This window comes from Fringilla coelebs (genome assembly GCF_963513975.1).
Source record: "Fringilla coelebs genome assembly, chromosome: 2".
In the NCBI taxonomy this organism is placed as follows: Eukaryota; Metazoa; Chordata; class Aves; order Passeriformes; family Fringillidae; genus Fringilla; species Fringilla coelebs.
Window position 1 is genome coordinate 89,873,849 of NC_140029.1, and position 9,162 is coordinate 89,883,010.

A 9,162-nucleotide genomic window follows, 5' to 3' on the forward strand; every position below is an offset into this window, starting at 1 on the left:
TCACATTATTCAGCCAGTCAAGGTTCTTTTCTCCCACTTCCATTCCTTTGTTTTCTAGTAACTCCTTCTGTCTTTATCCTCACAACAGACAGTATCATAAGCCTCCTGGCCCTCATCTATTCTCCATGTTTCCCTTCCCCAAGGGACTTGCTGTTCTCCTTTCACTCAGCTGCTCCTCCTTCCCCCTGCCTGGCCCAGAGCAGTCACCAGTGCCTGGGTCCCTACACAAGATGGCTGGCACTCACACAACCCTATCCCACCTTTGTGACACAGTGTTGACAGCAGATCTTGGAAAAACTACACAGGGAAAATCTCAAATGTCCCTACAGATCTTGTGTGAAATGGATTTTTTTTTTTTAAGCTTATCATTGATCAAAATTTGGCATGGATTTTTATGGGGATAGTGAGTAGTGTAGCTCTGACGTAAGGACAGCTCTCCTTCATAGGTTTCAGCCTCCTCCTCCAAAGCAGTTGGGCAAAAGACTGCTCTTTTTAATGTACACTTTAACACTCAAATCCAAAATGTTTTGCTCTGCCTTTTTTTATTTCTCCCTGAGTAGATTTAATGTACAGGCTGAAGCCATATTTGAAAAGAAAACAAAAATTGTAAAAAAATCAGATGTAGGCAGACAGCCAGAATGGAACATTTCAGCTCCAATCATAAAAATTACAAGCAACTGAATGGTTTACAGTGGGAATGCCCAGTCTGTCTAATTCCATTCTGCTGGTAAATTTCTCCTTGCTAAAACCTGCACTTTGAACTTGCCACTCAGGGATCAATCACATTGCTGTCCCTAGCTGCTTCAGAATAAGGCAGGAATACAGGACTTGCTTTGCCATAGATCAGGGCTTCTCAGAAGCTTTGTCTGAATTGTGAGGCAGATGGGGAAATGAGGCCTGATAGCTGGAAACAAATTCACACACAAAGCCTAAAATATTTCCGTGGAAAGAGAGAAGGTCAAAGGCAAAAGCTGGAGCTTTTCCTAACGTGGTTGATCTGTTAGCAATGTCACCAGTGCAAATCAATCCATTTAAAAACAATCTTGTCACACCTCCATAAACAGCTAATGTGGACATGTTCAAAGCCTCACCTAAGACAGAACATTTTGAAGTGGTATAATTAAATCTGGTGTATTCTTAAAGGATGAGGCACCTGTTCCCTGAGTGCAATCAAACTGAGAGCCTGCAGGCTGGCATGGCTCGCTGCCCGGGACGCCGATGCCGTTCCTGTGCCCGCCTGCAGCTCACAGACGCTGGGTGGCAACTCTGGCTCCTGCAGTAATGCGGCTCCTGCTCCCCGGGGCAACAGCCGGGCTGCAGCACTCACCCTGGCTGCCTGTGAGAGGTGCAAGACGGGAAAGGCTGCACGGTACAGGACCTGACATGGTGGCTGAGAAGAACAGGAGGAGAGGAGGAAATGGCTGCTGGCAGGACAGGCAGGCCCTGACAAGTGGGATGTTCCAGCAGGGTCTGTACACGGCCGCTGCAGTCAGAACAGCCCTCCTCCTGCAGCTGTTGTGCCATGAAAAGCTGGACTTCCCACTGCAGCAGGCACATCTGCTCTGTTGCCAGAGCCAAGAGAGGAGCAACATCTACTGCAGGAGGTCAGTAGTGAACAGCCAGGGGACAGGAGCACCCAAAGTGTGACGGATTTCTACTAAGCAAGTGTGTGCCCCAACGACAGATTTATCCAATTAAAAGCTAGGCTTGGAGCAGTTTGTCTTCTGCATTAGGCATTCCTGATGTTTTACTAAACAGATGTGAAGTTGCTTTAAATACATCACATGCAAATGGTGTGGTACGGACCATACACTGCAAACTAAAGCTCAAACTGTCACAACCTCACTTGGCCCTTCAGCTACTCTCTAGGTAAAAGAAGGAAAAAACAGGTATCTTCCCAAAGAGGCAGGCTGGAGACCGGCTTAGTAGGTGCCCAAGTGCACAGAAACCTTAAAAACAGCGAGTGGGAAGAATTGTCAGAAGGACTCAGCTTCCATTCTCTGAGTCCAGAGCTCCCTCTCCAAGGCTGCGTGTGTTTGCTCGCTTGTTTCTCACAGATGCCAGAGGATCATCTGCAAACAAAATGTATGACAGGCAGACTAAAACAGGCAGCAATTTGCAGACTCCATCCTCAACCGCCTCATGCTCCCCTGCAGACGCTTTCCCTGTAAAACAGATCTGCCACAGGGGGACTGCCTGTAAAACACAGAGTTTGCAGAGGGGGCTCCTGCATTTGCTGCCGGAAAGCCAACAGACAAAGGGACCACACCTCAGCAGTACTGCCGGTGCTGGTGGCCACCGCTGGGGCCGCCGGTGGGCACACAGCCACAGGCACGCTCCTGGCAGACCCCTTCTCTGGCTTCAAGGGGTGAGGCCCGATGGAGCACCTTCCCCAATGGAAGCAGCAGCTTCCCCAATAGAGTAGCAGCAGCCGTGGGTTTCTCACAGGGAAAAGAGAAGGCTTCCTGCCTTTCTGTGCAGCGGCATCTGAACTTGCTACTGCTGCTCTGCGACCTCATCCCTTTGAATATTCTGCCAGGATCTGACTGAAGGGATGCAGGCATCTTTACTGCATCTCATCCAACAAGGAAACACCTCACTCTCTTGTCACTGTGCATTACTATTTCCCAGCCCACCTTTTAATCCACGAAGTCTATAATTTGTGGCTTCTGTTCAGAGTATGGGCAATGACAGTTTTTTGGTTCTTTTCTGTGTATCAGCCTTTTACATGCCATTATTTCAGCTTCTGGGGCTTACACTTCCTTTTCTTCTCTTAGCTATCAGGACACATATGCTGGCTTTAACAAGAAGTAAACGTTGCAAGTGCTGAGCTGTACTTGTAACGGCAGGTAGTGAAAGAACCCATTCTTCTGAATGGAGCAGCTCCGAAACACTCCCTGCAGCCCATAACCCTAAATCCAGCTGGGGCACAAAAGCAGGGATGGGGCTGAAAGCAAAACCCAAAGACAGAGGTAAAAACTGCCTTCAGAAGTAAAACAAATACACTCAATATGAGCGGATGGCAAGATGTGGAGTTATCTTCCGTACCAGGCGCGTGATAATGCGGATGTGAGTGGATAGCAAGCTGACCCCAACGCAGCACACGGTGGCCACGGGCAAGGAGCGGGAGGCCTTTCCAACGGCAGCACAGCACCCGGCAAACTAGGTCAGGGCTCAGTGGTCACACAGGCCATGCCAGCGCGGCCCCGGGCCCCCCAGCAGCAGGGGCTCTGTCCGAACCAGACACACACCCGCTATGTCACGGGCGTCATGGCACGGCACAGCACCGCACAGCACGGCACTTGCTCCAGCTTTGTGCTTTTCTGCTGACTCGATGGTGGCCGGGCCGGCGGGCAGTGCCTGGGCTGGGGGTGGACACCGAGGGCTGAGAGAAGGCACCGCGGCGAGGGGCCCAGCGCGGGCTGGGAGCACCGGGATAAGGCTCTGGGAAGGTGCGTGGCCAAGGCGGCAGCTGGGGCAGCAGCGGCTGCTGGGCTGCCAGGTGAGGGGGAAGCCAAAGAGGAGCACAGCGGCGAGGCTGGGGTGAAGCAGCTGAGCCGGTGGCGGCAGCGGGGGCAGACAGGAGAGGGGAGGTGCGGGGGGCAGGGGGGGCCGGGCCGGGCAGGCGAGCTCTGGCCCACGGGGTCAGGCCTCAGCCGCGGCTTTATGGGATGGCGGGCGGCGAGTATTATGGGATGGCGAGCCCTTCTGCGGGAAGGGGGGGGGAAGGGCGAGCCGCGACTATTATGGGATGGCGAGGCCTCCCGCGACCGGAGGGGGGCAGGTGGGTGGCAGGGCATATTATGGGATGGCGGGCGCTCGTGCCGCCAGGGGGGAGTATTATGGGATGGGGAGGATGCCCCACAAGGAGCGAGGGGGGGGGGGAAGCGGGCGGCTATTATGGGATGGCAGGGCCCGCCGCAGCCGGCGTGGGGCGAGAGTATTATGGGATGGCACCATTCCCAGCGCGGTGTGACCGGGCCACTATTATGGGATGGCTCTACCTTAGAGCGGGGCTGCCTCCCTGGGCAGTATTATGGGATGCAGCAGGAAGGAGGAGGGGGTGCTGCGGGATGCCGGGGGGAGGCTGCAGCCCCAACCAGGCTTCCTGGCGGTGCCCGCCGGGACCTCCCCGCGGTGCCCCCGTCCGGCCCCGGCCCCAGCCCCCCCTGCCCTCCTCAGTCGGGACCAATAAAGCCGGCAGGGTATTATGGGATGGCGCGGGGGTGGGGTGGGGGGGGTGGTTGCCATGGTGTGTTTCCCGTGGGTGGCTATTATGGGATGGAGTCGCCTTTGTGAACTATTATGGGATGCGGGGTGGGGCCGCGCGGGCCCCGCCGCCCCCCGGGGCAGCGCGGCGGGAGGATGGGAGCGCCGGGATGCGCCGGGCACGGGGCACAAGCCGGGGCGGGCTCGTGGCTGCCAGCTGCACGTGGGCTCCGTAGGAACCCTCGGCCGGGTCCCCAGCATGGCCAGGCTGCGGGCTCCTGCTTGCCCTCGCAAGCAAATTCTCACCCCAGCCTAGCTGAGGGAGGGAAAAAACCCACAGCCATTCAAACTGGGGCTGTGGAGCATGTCAGCGTCTCATTTGTACATTAGTCCCAAGTGTATCGTTTTTAGGAAGAAATTTGCCGTCTAAGTCCAAGTGTCACAAAGCTCTGACTTCTAAGTTCGAGAAACGAGCACAAGGATGGCACAAAGCAAGACAGGTCCCTGCACAGTCCATCCCAGAGCACATGTGATCCTTGCTTTCTGCACCGGGGGCACAGCCCCAGAATACCTGGTCTGGTTCTTGCCCGAGATGAGGGAAAACCTCCTCCAGACGTGTGCCTGTGGCAGCTCTGCAATCCCCTGCCCGGTTTGGAGCCCATGGTGACTTAGGTATCACCACTGAGATTTGACTCCCCTCCTCTCCAGCCAGCCCGAGTCCATCAGCTCTGCTCAGCAGCAGTGGTGTTCTCACCCAGCCAAATGGGGAACGCAACCTCCAGGCTAATTAGCAGTGTTCCCTGGAGCACAGTTGTTGCTGGGTGCAGCGCTGGAAACACCTCTCCCAGATCCAGCTGGAGGGAGGAGATGAAGGAGAGTTCTGTCCCAGCCTGTTTTTTCAGTATTTCTGCTAAATGAGCTCAAGAGATGTGAGTCGGTGTTAGTGATTTTTTGCCAGCATGCACCAGCTTTGATACAGGAGGCAAAAATAGGTATGGCAGAACTGCAGTCCAGGCAGCTCAAACCAGTGGGTTGTTGTTGCAGCCCCTTTGAGACTGCTGGCTCCTTCCCTGGCTAGATCCAACTATTTGTTTCATGAAGAGGGGAAGGGATCAGGGCATCTCTAAGGCAGTTTAGGGAAATGAGAACCTAAAAATGGTAACTAATAAGCATTCTTAACTTTCGTGCGTTGCTTGCAGCTTTTGTTATTCATTATATACATAATTCTATGTTAAAAGACTGGTGTCAAAGTCAAATTTTTATAATTGCAAAATAGCATTTGTTTTTTGCGCCTTACTAAGTGCCTCCATCTTCAGGAAAAAAGAAAGTGAAAATAAACATGGAAAATTCGAATCTGAGTATCTGATGTCTGGCAAAGTTCTAAGTAACTGAAAACAGACTTGTGATGGAAAATATCGAGTAACCTTAGCTATAGGTGTCAGTACCAAGTATGTGATGTTTTTTAAAGCAAACAAACCAGCGAAGCACACAGAGATAGAGATCAGCCGTTCTGATTTCCAGGGGGCTGAGCACCCCCCAATCTTCTCTGTCTCTCCCCCGCCTAGCTCTGTGCAGCCGGCACTGCCTGCTGCACCGCGCACGTCTGGCTGACACGGTGCGGCTCCGGCTGCGCGGCCACGCCGCTCTCCCTGCCCCCTCCTTCTCCTGGCAAAAACAGGAGACGAAGCTCATGACGAGCGCTGAGCGAAGTCTGAAATGCTCTTCCCCTAACGGGAAGTAGATGCAGAGTCACGCTGGCATATGGGCAGCCCTCACCTAGGTGGCCGTTAGAGAGTGACTCGATCCTCCACTGACAGTAGGATGTTCTCAAAAAAGGAGCACATGTTCTTGACCTTATTCTGGTTGTACGCTCCAAAATCGTCCCTGTGCAAGTCTCTTTCTGCCTCTTGTTCCAGTGGCATTTGTCTGCTGCAGGAGCAGCTGCTTGGACATGACAGGAAGGGCTGTCTTTTCTCCACAAAACGAGGAGACTTTCCTGTGTCATTTTCTGCCATGTCTGACGCCAAAGTAAAGATACTTCCGGTGGGCTAAACAAGTAAGCTGGCGCTTTTCTTTGAAAAAAAACCCACTCAAAAACTAAATAAGAAAAAAAAAATAGAAGCGGGGTGCATGATGAAGAAAACAACAATAAAAATTGGTCATTTAGATTTCCTTAGCTTGCTATGGAGACTTTGTAGACAGCTGGAGGTGGAGAAGTGTATCCTGGGCAGAGGAAAAAACTTTTGTAGTGGTGGGGGAGACTTGCGGAATCCAGAACAGTTACTTTGGCTAGGGCTGGGGATGCAGAATTCTCACAAGATAGTTTAAAATGGGGGCAGGGGGCCTTGGGTGTTGAAGAGACACAGTCTCTGGGACAATAACCAGATATCGAGTGAAAGTTTGAACCATTTTCTTGCTAATTCCACAGTAAAAATTACCTATCTCAGAGTCTGATACCCCCTCTCTGCTCAAAAAATGATCTAGGGCAAAATTCTCTGCTTTACCAAAGAAAAAACAAAAGGGCAAGGCTTCTCAGAAATCCTGGCATCTTCAGGGTTCCTTCGCAGAAGTGGCAAAACCTTAGCTCAGTCATGGCAAGCCTCAGTACGATCTGGAGAGCCTACAGGGCTGCTGAATGGCAAACACCAGGAGTAAGTCCATCCACATTAGTTACAAACAGTCAAAACTAGGTTAAAGGAAGAGGTGAAATGTAGCCCTTGACGGACAGCATCACATTCACAGGTACATCGCCGGCTGCCAGTTTTACGCAGACACTGAAAGATATTTTTCATGTTACTGGTTGTACGTAACCTGACAGAACAGATATTACAGACTGGCTGGAGCAACGCTCAGTCTGGGAAACAGCAAAAATGAGGAGAACAGAAGTATGGCTGTGTCCCAGCCCACAAATGAAGCAATACAGTGGCAGCATTGCAGTGCCCAGTGTCCAAACCCATCGGCCCCTCTGTATTGTTACAGAACGCTAGAGGAGCTGACAAAAAATAGCCTGAAAGACCATAAACCGATCTTTCAGATCACATTGTCTGCAGCACCAGCATGTCAGGCTTGTAGTCTGTTATCTGTGTCCCACATACGAACGGTCCATGCTAGGCTGGAGAGTCTCCCCTCTTTCCAAAAGGCTCTGGAGTTCCTTCCTCCCACCCTCACGTTCCACACTGGGCAGCACTGAAACACACAGGACAGAGGTTTCCAGCCTGCAACCCTGAGTTCCAGGGTGAAACAATGTCAAAAGCTTTGTTCTTCTTGTTACCTTGGGGAAATACGTTTAAAAGTGAACATAAATTAAAAGTGGGCCTGATAAAAGCCTGGACAGGGGCAGCTGCCCATGAGGTGGAGGAAGATGGGGCAGGACTCTCCTGGGTCCCACGCAGGGACCTCAACCCTGACTAACTTAGACCATGCACAAAACTGCAGAAATTATTTAGAGGTCACCCCAGTTTGTTGCTGTGGGAGTACAGAGTCCACTTCACCCAGTTGTTCTTGGAAGCAGAGCTGGGCGAGGGTGTGTTGAAGGTCCTCTGGCCAGTTTGGATTTCCCAACACGGGTGCAGCACCAAAGCAAGATATTGCAGGCATTTTCCCCATGGAAAGTGTGCTGTGGGCTTGTTCAGGGTGTTGACACCCATCAGCACAGGTAGGGAAGATTCTATTATAAGGATCTTGCTGTAATTGTTTCCAAGCCCAGCGCTATAAACTCAAAAGATTCAATTAAACTGGGTAAGTAATTGAACCACAGTACGGAAGCTTCCAAGTTTAAAGCAGCCAAATAACTGGAAATCTATCTCATAGAAATCTATCCTTTCCTCATCAAAGGAAAATATTTAGAAATATATATATTTTTTAATCCATTTAATCTACTTGTCCCTCACAAGGAGTAAAAACACCTTAATCATCATAATAATGTATATCCCATATGGAGTTCATTGTCTTGAGGGAAAATTAAGATTTCTGCTGACTAAGAAACTTCAAGTTACAAAGGAAAAAGGGACTTGGAGCTGAGGTAGGGAACCTTGGGCACATTCATGATAAAAATGTGTTCATTTGTCATGCAGAGAAAGATTTCAGGGACGTGGTGGCTCATTGGGAAGCTTCATGCCTTAGCATCAGAGGCACCGGGGCACACATCGCCTAACCAGTAGCAAGCAGCCTTCTTCAGACCATAACCGTGCTGGCAGGAGCATTGGGAATCACCTACAGAGAGAGCCCCAGCACCTAACTTCCTTTGCGGGATCTTCATCTGCATCACGCCTCTCCCCTTGTAGCCAAGCCACTGGGGGAAAGAGGCAGCTATGGTAGAGTTGGTGGGCACTGGTGGGTGCTGGGCTGCTCAGCTCGAGGATTTGGTGTGGCTGCACACCAGGCTCCTGTTAAGAGGGGATTGCGGCTGTCGACACACACAAGAAGGAATGAGAAGTCCTGCAGAGGTCCATGTGAGTTTGGTGGTGGTGGTGTCATCCACCACATTTCTGTAGCGCTGGATGGTCTGCTTGATCCTTGCGAAGGATGGATAACATCTGTGGAAGAGCAGTGTGCTCTTTCCTACCACTTTTCCTCCATGAAGCTGAGATAAATGAGAGCATAATTGTCACGTAGGCAAAGGTATGTACAGGGACAGTACAGGGTGCATGCTGCTGATGGCTGGAGAAGTAGGTGGGATTTTTATATGTTCGGGAACATGGATTGCACAGCAGCCTGTTGGGATGTATTGGTCTAGTCTTTGCTGGCAAGGTGGGAACGAGGTCGCGGAAGGTGCAACTCGTGCTGCGGAGTGGCTGCACTCATGCGTGTTGTGCATTGTGGAACTCTGTGGGAGCACGCAGTGGAGATGGGCATGCGGATGTGGTGGTGCAGCCTGCTGGTATCTCAGCAGAGTTGTCGGTGTGAGGCGGTGGTGGCAGCCTGCATCCACAGGTAAGGGAGAGCTTGCCAGTA